The 12,533-nt window shown below is 43.4% G+C and overlaps 1 protein-coding gene across 1 annotated transcript in view; it reads right to left on the minus strand.

The window, feature by feature from the left end:
* Window positions 1-12,218, minus strand: part of FAM135B (family with sequence similarity 135 member B) — a 1,130,658-nt gene extending 1,118,440 nt beyond the window's left edge. Inside the window, exon 1 of the mRNA XM_069220795.1 lies at window positions 12,021-12,218. The gene's annotated coding sequence lies outside the window, so the exon portion shown is untranslated. The remainder of the gene's footprint in view (window positions 1-12,020) is intronic.
* Window positions 12,219-12,533: the final 315 nt, after the last annotated feature.

The following is a 12,533-nucleotide window of genomic DNA, read 5'->3' on the forward strand; positions in this document are numbered from 1 at the left end:
AGTCATCTCTCAGATCTTCTGAAAATCTCTGACGGCATAAGACAACCCAGCAACAAAGACTCTCTCACTTTGCAAACCCCTAAATTCTGAATGATGCAAGCTCAAAGAGAACCCTTTTCAAGATGTGTGCCCACAATTCGGAAAACCATTCCAGTCTACTTAAGTACACCTCCTGAAATCTTCCTCCAAGTGACCATTTTGCTCTGTAAATGATTAAGACATCAGTTGCAGTGCAAACTGAGGGTCAAATTGCAAACCGATCAGATTGCATCCTGGACCTAGTATATCAGACCTATAGTAACTTGAAGGTTTAAGGACATATACAGCTAATTGTACTGAAGACACAGTGGCACTAGAAGAGTAAGGTGTTCATTATCACTGGGTGGGTTGAAGACACCTCACTATTGCATGGTTGACGAAATATTGTCACTGAATGGGTTGAAGATATATGGTGACTAGATGTATTAAAGACACACCATCACTGGATGGAATGGAGATAAATTGACACTGGACGGGTGGACAGCAACTAGTCATAGGATGGATTAAAGGCACATTGTCACTGGGAGGGTTAAATAATCCATGTCAAATGCATAGGATGAAGGCACATTTATTTAGAATGAGGAACTGAAACAGAAACCAATTAGGTTTTCCCAGCTTTCTCAGATTTCTACACTGCATCCATTCTCTCAAGAAACTTCAAGAGATCTTGGTTGAGGCACATTCCACATGTAGCAGCTGGACCAGAGATTCTGCAGTGTACATGCTTTGTTAATTATAATATGCTGTAGTATTAGAACACACATCTGCATGCATAAAAAGAAAAGGTGATCAAGTATTCCATTGGACAAGCCAGTCACACGTCTGCAGAGTTTCTTTGTATATCAGACCCACTTGTCTTCACAAATCATGCCTAACTCCTCAGACCCCTCTAAATCCATCCTGAAGGAATCATAATTAGTCTCACTTCTCCAACCACCCACGTTTGTGAATGTACTTCAGCCTTTTATTTAGTCTATCTGTGTAACAAATAAGGATCATTGTGAATCACAATGCTGTTCTCTATTTGGAAGGTAGAGTGAGTGAGTGTGTGAGCGACTAGTGAATGAATGAAGTGATGGACTGAATTGATAATTAGGCCACCTGGGCAGGCCCTTTCTATGTGCCCTGCATCTGAAACAACACCCCTGTATCCATAAGGAACCCCCAACCGCTGCCACAATTTAGGAACAAGTTGAAGACACGCCTCTTTGAAGAACCCTACACTACAATGCAGCAACAATCCAATACACAGCTACCTCTCTTGTCACTTGTTGACTCTATAATTGCCTTTAACCCTGTAAATTGCTCCACTGCCTTTAATGCCAGGTTCACAATATAAAAATACCACTTACATCCACAGGTACTATCTGCTGTGCAGCTGCAACATATAGATTGACTGCAATATTGCAATTACTTGCTTCAAATTGTGTTCACTGAATATATTAGCCAAGAAATGGTTTCACTGTGACAAATATACTCAATTAGTTTAACAATTTATTTATGTTCAATTTTAGCCATGAAATAAGCACGATATTAAATTATGCATATCATGTTAAGGACATGAGAAACCAATTGACTCCATGGCTTCTCAATCATAAGCATTGAAACATGTTTTAAGGATTACATTAATTACACCACATTATATCAGCAATGCTGTTTAGAGGATACTGTCAGTTTTAGCTGTATAACATAGATATTTTCCTATAAGTTGAATAAAACAAGTAACACTGTATATTCCTGTTTTGACTGAGATTTACATTTCTCTAAACTTCACCTCGCTGTACTGGTTGTAATGCTTTGTTGCAGACTGTAATAGCATCAGTTAAAGGCATTGTCTTAAAATTATCATCAAGCGGAAGAGAATATCCTAATTTTGGTTTCATGATCCCTGATCTTCAACTGAGTAGTGAATTATAAGTGCCATTTATTTATTTGATTTGTAGACCTCCAACATGTTGTATCATGGCCATTTAATGGTGGTTTGTCTCCGGAGAGGTGTTAACAGTTTGCATGATGGTTCATGACATGGTTTTAAAGCAAAGACAATTGGATTAAAATATGGTATTTGGTAACAATGTAGACAAAAATTTAGATTGTTTTAAAGTAGCTAATCAGTGAATGATTTCTGATGGATCTCAGATCCCAAGCAGCATCAAATAAAAAGATATACCAGAATGCCTTTTGTTGCTGATTGTTTGACATGCAGGGCTGACCAAAGCTACTTGTGTCCTCTACGCTGGTTGTCCTCCTTAAAGACTCTTTTGAGAATCATGCAGACAACAGGAGGCAGCTTGCATGTGGTTTTGAAGACTGATCTCATGTTAGGTTGTACGACGGAATGCCGACTGACAAAACAACGGGTGCCTAAACAACGGGGTCGGAACACCGACCTCGTAGTTACTACTAATGCCTTTACCACGAATGCCTTAACAACGATATTTCGTTGTAAAGGCATTCCTGGTAAAGTCATTAGTAACAGGCACCCATTGATCCTGCATGCCTCACCCCACCCTCCCAACCCCACCCCAAAACCTAAAACCCCCGACCCCCCACCCCCTCCCCAAAACCAAAAACGCCCCACCCCCCAACCCCACCCCAAAACCTAAAACCCCGACCCCCCACCCCTCCGCAAAACCTAAAACGCCCCACCCCCCCAAGCCCACCCCAAAACCTAAAACTCCCGACCCCCCACCCCCTCCCCAAAACCTAAAACCCCCCACTTACCTGAGTCGTCGCCTCATCTGCGTCGTCCTCCTCAGCCGACTCCCTTGTTTGTACCTTAACCATGCATGTTCGTTGTTCAGGACATGCGTGGTTAAGGCACAAAATAACGAAGTCGTGGTTAAAGAATGCGTTGTTCCGCTTTCGTTAACCAGGACTTCGTTATAAAAAAGTCGGCATAAAGGATGTTTCCCCTCATGTTACCTTTCATTAAAGAGGGAAGTAAGCTATCGCGGAGAGATATGCACTAACCAGAGGGAAGGAAGTTGCAGAAAAGAGATGTGCACTAAACAGAGAGACTACTTCATCTGAATCAAGGTAGACAATCCTAGATTAAGTTTGAGTCTGGAGAAGAACATTTCTAGCAGCTGAATACATCTACATCAATGTGCTGACACCAATTATACATACATAAATAAAATTGAGGATATGTAGAACTTAAGAGCATTAAGGTTTGGAAATGAGCAAGAGACTGAGTGACTGGGAGACTTTGTAATTACACTGCTGTAGCTCCTCTAGACATTTAGTGCACAAAATGAATCAATGTACAAAATTAAATCCTGGTGATCTAAGTTGTGATGATGCAGGAACATACAAACAGAAAAAATATGGATATCGATTGAGATCAGCTTTCATGTGCAGCCTTTACACAGGTGAAAAGATGTTGATTGCAACCTTTCTTGATGGGTGCAATGGAAGAAATATCTTTCAGGTGAAACAGGAGATGTGTCAGGTGTTTAGCCATCTTGATAGATTTGGATTTGGATTTGAATTTGAACATTTTCAGACATCTTCCTGTTGATGTGTGACAGTTACAGGGTGTTGGGAGTGCACGATATTAAAGCCTCCAAGGGTGTGAATCTTTCTAAAGTTAAACAGATCTTGAAATGTGTGCCAGTGAAGCCTTGTGGTTGTATCCAAAACATGGTCAGATTTTTTCAGGTGAGGAAACATCTGGACTGCAGATGAAGAAATCACTGGGACAACTTCTACAGAGCATACCAAAAACAACACTTAAAAGCTAAACACCCTACTAGAACCTAAGACTCATAAAGAATACATCTACTGTGGTTTACAGATAATAAATAACCCCTTACTGATTTTAGGGTGAAGGAAATCCTAAGTGAAGCCTAGGCTTTTAACTTTCTCTTGGAATTCATCAATTACCCTGATGGTGTAATCAATTGTCTCATGATATGTTAAGACACTCCCACTTAATAATTGGGCTAAGATTTTTTTATTTGTCTGTTGCAGCTAAATGTCCACCATCCAAGAGTATATTTGAGAAAAGCAGCCAACCAATGTACCCTCCTCTGCTCTCATATATTCAGTTGAGAAGAATAGTTGGATATCTATAGTGTAAGCTTAGCACTCAAGACTATTGCACTTAATCAGATGGAGTAATCATCCATTACTGCTACGCTAGTGGGCATCACATAACAGATGGATGTATGTTGGACTCCAGAATGCCATTACAAGGAATGGCATTATAACAGAATCATTATAATGAAAATGGCTTTACAACTAAAGGCTTTTACAAGGAAATGTATTACAACAGTTCTGCCTTTACAACAAAAGTCTTTACCATGGAAATGTAAGTATTTCCCTTACCACCCCAAACCCCATAGCCACCCTAAACCCTAAAAGTTCCCTTACCAACCAAATACCTACACCCACCCTAAACCCTAAAAATACCCATGGCCACCTAAAAACCCATTCCTCCTTAAACCCCAAAAAATCCCAACGCCACCACAAACCCATACCCACCCTAAATCCTAGAAATTCTCTATCTGTCTTGCTCTCTCTTTCTCTCTCTCTCTCTCTCTCTATATATATATATATATATATATATATATATATATATATATATATATATACATATATTACCTTGTGGTGGATTCCACTGGGTAGTTATAGTTAGAACCATGTTTCCATAGAAAAAGTGTTGTTTGACTTGCCTAAATCTTTGTCACCGTTAGATAAATCTTCACAAACTTTTCTAAAAAAGTGTTGCGCACAGAAAGTTTCTGGGTGATCCTTCAAGCAGGGCCAAGGAAAAGGAGGGGTAAAAAAAGTTGTGCTTTCCATGTTAATATATACATAGGTATATACAGATAGATAGATATAAATATAAATTCATAAGTGCTGTAATATCTGGGGTAATTAGCCATGCATGGCAAGGGCACTAGTTATAGTTACTTAGGGTCCGAGTTATAGTTACTTTAAATACCTCTAACTATAACTGCTGAATTTCCATTTATATGTGTAAATTCAGAACCAAATTATAACATCTTTGTAACCTCTGTTTTTTTCAATGAATTTCTATGTTTTTATAATTCTATTTCCTAACGATAACGTCCCTGTATCCTTTGGACTTTCAGTGAATTTCTTTTTTTTTTTTAACATAAAGTAATTTTTATTACTATCTGTAAATCCAACCATCGCCACAGACGGCCTTCAGCCATGCACGGTGGGCATTGGCCGCAGGGTCTGGCCTGTAACCAGGCCTTGCATCCAAGCTCCTATAACCCCCACCCCTTCACCACACATGGCCTTTGGCTGTGTATGGCAGGGTAGGGGCACAGGTGCGCCCAACCCCTATAACCACCCACCTCTGTGCCGTGCGGGACCTTCAGCTGAACCCCAATAACTGCCCAACTCCATGGCCTCCCCTTCCCGGACCAATTTCGACCCCTGGGACCCCATCCCCAGGGGCCCGGCCATAAAGAAAATTGAGGGGGGAGCCATGTAACCACCTCCCCGGGCCGATCTCTTCCCCGGGGACCCAATCCTCAGGGTCCCTCCTTCATTAAATGGAGGAGGGGTATACATGCCAACCTTCCCGATTCAGGTGGGAGACTACTGATTTCAAGGCTACTCTCCCACCTCCCAAATCCTGCATGTAAAAACCTGATTCTTCTGCAGGCTTCAGCTGACAGGGCCTGGTCTTGTGTAACTAAGAGTATGCACTACCAGTAAACTGCTCCTGCAGGTCAGCGCACAGCACTTGCATCATGCTCTCTCTGCCTGCCATGTCACTTTCTTTGTGCTCCTGACAAGTAAGGAAAAAAACTTACATTTGCATATATAATATACAATCCTGCTGTAGCAGACTTGCAAATTCCTTACATAACAATAACCTGATTCAGATTCCAATTGAAGTCAATGGGGGGAAATACATTCTCTTGATTTTTTCTAGAACTCTCCCACTTTTCTCATCTAAAATGTTGGCATGTATGGAGGAGGGCTGCACAGCCCCCCTCCCTGGGTCAATTTTGGCCCTGGGGACCCCATCCCTCTGGGCCCGGCCATCTCTTCTGGGTACCCCCCCAGTGCACCCAGTGTGCAATGGGATCCTCAAGGTGCCAGTGGTCCCAGCCACCCCCTGCCTTCTGCGGGAGCCAGCATTGCTTTTGCACACAGGGGGCTACTAAGCATGCAGCTCCCTGTCTGCTAAAGCAATCTTTTTATCTCTTACCCTGCCCACATCTCTGCAAGCAGGGAAAAAAAATAAACCTCTGCTTCCAGCGGACTTTGACAGCTCTCGCAACCTGGAAGCTGAATATTTGCTCTGGCTTGGCAGAAGCTGCCAAGTCAGAGCAAACAGTGATGTCCTGGGGATGGGCATGCCAAAACACAGCAAGACGCGGCCTTGGGAGGGAGGTGGTCCCCGCGGCCATTACTGGCTCCATGGAGGGGGGGGGACACACGGCCCCCGTCCAACCTTTAATTTGGTCCCCAGGGCCATTATTAGCTTCATCGGAGGGGCGCATGGCCCCCCAACCTTTAATTTATCCCTAGGGAGGTGGTGGTCCCTGGGACCAGAAGTCTGCAATGGAGCCCCTTCATTATTTTATTTCAGCCCCAGGCAGGTGGCGGTCCCTAGGGCTGTGGGGGGGGGGCAAGAGGCCCCTACTTATGTGCAATCAATTGCCAAGGTGAGGTGATGGCCCCCTTGGCCTGGGGTCTGCAATGGCCCCTCTTTATCTTTATATTTCAGCTCCAGGAAGGTGGCAGTCCCCGGGGCTGTAGGAGGGCCATGTGCTCCCCCCTATTTGCAATCAATTGCCTCGGGAGGTGATGGTCCAGGGGCTCCAGTGGAGGCCGTTTGGGCCTCCCCCCTTAAAAAAGAACTGTTTTGACCCAAGGAGGTGGTGTGGCCCCCTGCATACTTATTTAATAAAGCCGTGGGGAGCTGGTGGCCCATGGGGCTCTGAGAGGCTCAGGAGAGGGGCCCAGTGGCTCCACTCCTTTTGATAAATAATGCTCCCAGGGCCTGGCCCACCTGGGGGCTTTTTCCAAAACAAGCCTAGGAGCCAACACTTGTTTTTTGCCAGATTTGCAGATCTGCCACTATTTTCTGTGAACTTTTTTTTATGATGCTTTTTTGCCAGCACCAGAGCTAAGGGGCCCTACCCTGCCCCCTTTTTTTACATTTAGTCCTGAGATGGCTGCCAACACTTCTTATTTGAATTGTTGGCAGCCAATCAGTTCTCAGCACGAGATCAGGAGTATTTGCGAAGCTTTCAAGCCTCTAAGATATCTATAGTTCTTTTTTCTTTTAATATCTCAAAAACCACTGAATGGATTTACACCAAACAACAAAAAGGCGTCTTTCTGGACCAAAAGCTACCATCTGCCACATTTGGCGTAATTCCGTCTAGCAGTTCGGCTGTAGTCCTGATCAAAATCCCATGTTAATTATAATTAGGAACACACTTGTTTTGACCCTCCCCCCCCCCTTTTCTTAGCCCCTGCTTGATGGATCACTATGAAACTTCACATGTACAAGAAGATTCTCCAACACTTTGTTTGGAAAATTTTGTGAAGATTTGTCAAAGGGCTCCAATGATATAGGCAAGTAAAAAAACGCTTTTGCTATGGAAACATAGTCCAACCTATAACTACTTACTGGACTGGTTACCGCAACTCGATTATATATATATATATATATATATATATACATATATGTTTTCACAATGGCGATAACGCTGCATACCCAGAATCTTCAATTAGCAACATTCTTTAATGGGCATACAGCATTTGACACCATGACACGTTTCGACTTTCGTCTTCATCTTGGTGGTTTAATCTATTTTTATGATCACACTGCCATGCCTTATATCTGGCAAAAGGCATTATGGGAGATGTGGTTCTTTCATTTGTAAACTCGGAAGTCTTTTAATTACTTTTAGAATGGTTCAAGTATTTACAACTCAATTGTGTCAACGCTTCCATCTATCAATAAAAATGTCCGACACATTCTCCATTCAATATGGCAGTCTCTTATACAAATGCTGTCACTCAAAAAAAGTTGCACGTGTCCAGACCCATTTCTCCAGACAATTACAAGTTGCATCGGTAACATAGTATGAGAGGACATATGCTCTCCATTATTCTTCGATGAGCCTGTCCTCTTTCATGTTAATCAGTCTTGATAGGCGCTCTTGAAGTTTTGACCTCCGGTCTGATTCTTCAAATGTTAAGTAAACTGCGCAGGGAATTAGTATCTTCTTGCCGACTTGTATTTTCAACCCGTATTTGTGTGGAGAAATGGGTCCAGACATGTGTAACTCCACAAGGCCTTCATGATGCAGTGACCAAATATGTGACTGACCACCCTTGGCCTCTATGCCTGTAAATTAGCTGGACATGGGACTGACTCTCCCACCACCTCCTTTAAAGAACAAACCATATAAGTGACTGATTGATAATTGTCTGTACCAACATTTTAAAGGTGACTGGCTGTAAGAGGTGGTGGCCTGCCATGTGCCTGACTAGGCCCATTCTTGGTTAACTTTCTACCAACAATTCACGAACCCAAGCAGTCATTCAGAGAACGCAGGTTAACAAATAGACCTTTCATATGCAAAAATGTAGTAAGATTTGCTCTGTCCCTTGTTACATGCCCTCGTTGGTACGTCTGGCATGTGACAGACTCAGAGATAAGCCAATCACTGAACTGTTTTTTCACGAGACCTCCCGCCTTTCATAGACACTCATATGACTAGCTCCACCCCTCACTGGTGCTCTGCAGCAAGCACCTCCTTGGCACTATGGCTCATAGGTATGCAAAGTTAGCACTGCCTTAACAGCATTTTCTGTTACGCTAAAGCGGTGCTAACTTAACTCTGTATTTATATTTTGATGCTAGACCCATCTATCGTCAAAATATCTGAGTTCGCATAATTTTTAGGAAGTGCCAACCCATCTTGCGTCGAAGAGCGACAATGATATGCAAGGTAGGCGTTCCCATCCTAAAAATTACGCTAGCCCCCCAGCACCATATTTACCTCCCGATGCTAAAACAACATGCAACGAGGAGGCAGACCTAAAGAATGACGCTAAGGCTGATCAGCGTCAAATTTAACGCCTGGTCAGACCAGGCGTTAAAGTGCTTGTACGCCCATTTCCATGTGGAAACACCATGGAATGGGCACATAGACGCCCACCCCACCCCCCGGCATCACCACCACCCACACCACAGGGATGCTCCTGGCGGAGGGAGCCCATCCCAGGTAAGTGTATGTGTGTTGTGTGCATCTGGGGGGCCCTTACATGGGGCCCCCTGGCTGTCACTGGGTCTGTTGGAGTTGTCCTGGGAACACTGATTCCCTGTGGTGAGCATTGGGGTTGTGGCAATGACTCCTGTCTATGCTTAGACCGGAGTCATTTTTTGCCTGCTTGTGTGTCAAAAATTGACGCTAGACTGACTAGAGGCAGGTTTTTTGCCGCTAATCATTCTAGTGCCATTTTTGGCCCACTAGCTCTTTTTTCCCTAACGCCATTCCACACCCGCTAGCGTCTTTTGTTCAGACACTAGCCAGTCCTTAGCACCACTGTGTGTCTTTTTTAAAATATGTCACACGGGTGGCACTAGGGAATGGAATTAGCTTGCGCTAAATTTTTTGACTCACAACTGCACAAGCGCTAGTACAGTTGTGCATCGTTTTTCATAAATATGGGCCTACAAGTGCTTACTCTCATGTCCCAGTGTATGTTATGCATTACTATGCTTTGGAAGCCACCATAATGGAAGGGCGTGTGTATTGATCAAGCAGGAACAAGGTGAAGCCAAGTCTCTTTATTCAACTAGACTCCTCAACCGCTATCTCTCATCTCACCAACATTGCAAGCTGAGCTCCAGTGCATTCCATTATCCAGTATTCTGAGTTACATCACTGGAACATACCATTAAGGGTATGAATGTAGAACTACACTAAAACAATATAATAACTTGGTTAACTGTTAAGGAATACATTTGTTCAGTGTAATGCTTATCTACACGTTCCTCATATAATGTGATTGAATACAGATATATTTGAAGATTACAACAGTGTGCTTCAAAATGTTTATGGTCTCTCAGCTGCTGATGTACACATTCATTCATTTAAAATGAACTATTGTCACAATCATAGCGCTGCGCTTCTGCTGAGAACCGTTCTGCTGCGAACTTGTTTACCCATGCACAGCATTTCTCTCGGGGTTAGATGTTATGCAGCAGAAAGGTCCATTGCTAGTTTGGAAAGTTTCATTAATAGCCCGACAAATAATGTGATGATTGTAAAGGCTGATGCACGATTGCGTATGATAAATATTGACAGACTGTGCTCCTATACTTATGTGTACAAGTGCAAGAAAATTAACTATTAACAAAGGACACTGAATAAAGCGCTTGAGCAGAATAAATTTGCACCTAACTTGGAAGCCCAAGGATGACATTCAGGGAGCGTTCAAAACAAAAGACGGGTAGCAGCCAAGTAAAGAACAGCAGCAATATATATCTGAGAATTATTTCCCAGCAGAAGGTTGTATTATTGGTTTTGAAAAGTTACATCGATAGCCCAACAAAGCCATGTTCTCGATTGCGTAAACCAAATAAAGGTAAAAGCGCATAGGAATGTACACGTTTATGCATACACATATGTATGAATGTATAGGTATCTGCAGAGATATGTAAATAGGCCATCCATTTAGGTCACTAAGTTAACCACTCATTGTCTAAATCTGAATCTGTTTTACAAGACAGAGTAGCACAAACTAAGTCTCAGCTCTCTGAGCCGACGAGAAGAGCGTTTTAATATTAGTAATGATTACACTTGATATTTACAGTAGTGAGATCGACTGATACACAAAACAGACATCAGGGTTGTTAACCATTTACAATGGCCCTCTAATCCCACTGAGATTTTCCCGAGCTTCGCACTGCTTGAAATGCGGCACTCACGGGTTTGACATAATTCCTGACATTCGCCTTAAAATGAACATCACACATGTGAATATGTTTTATTAATTCCACAGAATGCCATCAATCGCGTGTGCTGTGGGTTTAACAACAAAACACTCTGCGCAATAAAAACGAGAGAAACAGCAATAAATAAATCCGTATTATCACATAAATGAGGAGGGTAAAAAAGTGAGTCTCGGAGTCTCTTACAGATTGAAAAATGACATATTACGCTGTTCACAGCTGCATGCATTTTGGATGCAGGACCCTTTTAAGTGTTAGAAGAGGCAGTGTTCATAGCTTTGTCGTACTGACTAATGGTTGCTCGCCTATAATGAAGCAAATGATCACTAAATGTGCACGAAGGAGCGCACGTGCTTCCCCAGATATGGAGTAAGTACAAGTACTCACCCAGGCTTCACGTCATATGAAGTACTAACAGGCTCATTGGCATTACGGTGGGGTGCATCGCTCTCTGTGCAGTGAATAGTAATGTTGGTTGGGGGGGCTGGCTGTGTCTTTTTCCCCTATAGGGCAAACCCTACGTGGTTGTGTAACTGCCCTCGGGGAGACAAGGGGTGCACCTCCAGTCATTTCTGAGCACATAACCACCCCTTGACTTAAGCGCTGTGGTGCCCTTCAGGGAGCTCTGACAGTGACACAAGGAGCTTCAGAGGGAGCAGACAGGCGCTGCATTGTAATGACGATGATGGATCGATTAGAGTGCCATGCTGTAACATCGTCTTTAAAGAAACAGCCTACTCGTGCTGCTTCTGTTTTGCAAACAGTAATCACAATTGACGAAATGGAACAGAAACACAGACGCCAGCCTAAGTGATCAATACATGATTGTGTTTTTTTTAACCCCACTTTCTATTTCTTCTATAATTGTATCAGTAAAATACAGATTCTACTAATATATTTATCAAGTGCAAACATGCCATTCATCTGCTGATGAACTGAGCGCAAGATGGAACACCACACTGAAACACAGCTGCAGCCGAGAGACTGCAGGAGGCAGATCTGTTCCTACCTGTCTCCTGTTCCGCAGTGTCCTCCCCTAATCCCCCTGTCTTCCTGCTGTCTCGCTCCCTGCCTGGTGAGAAACGGTAGCAGGCTGTCGCCTGGTGGGACTGTGAGCGATCGCTGTGCCAGGCTCCTGCTAGAAGCCCCTCGGTGTCAGCCTGCTGCTGCTGTCCTTGCTCATGGTCCTGATGCTGCTGGCGGAGATGCTAAGCCTGCCTCCTCTGTTGCCATGGCGATCAAACTCCGCACTCTGTGCAACAGCTGTTTGCTCGTGTACAGCAGCAGCAGGGCCGGCGATGTCTGCAAATGTTATCACACTTGACAGCAACTGCACTGGACAGAAAGACAAGAAGAGTTTGCTTTCCGTAAGCTGCAGGGTTTTCTTCTCTACTTCTCTCCCTATTCTTTCTGTCAGCAGGCAATATGGGTCACCATTAAACAACAAAATGTACTATTTCATCTTCTTAATGGACAAGCAGGGAAAGTGGCCACAGTTGGGATGAAGAGGAGAAAGGTTACA

Source organism: Pleurodeles waltl, chromosome 2_2 (genome assembly GCF_031143425.1).
Source record: "Pleurodeles waltl isolate 20211129_DDA chromosome 2_2, aPleWal1.hap1.20221129, whole genome shotgun sequence".
NCBI lineage: Eukaryota > Metazoa > Chordata > Amphibia > Caudata > Salamandridae > Pleurodeles > Pleurodeles waltl.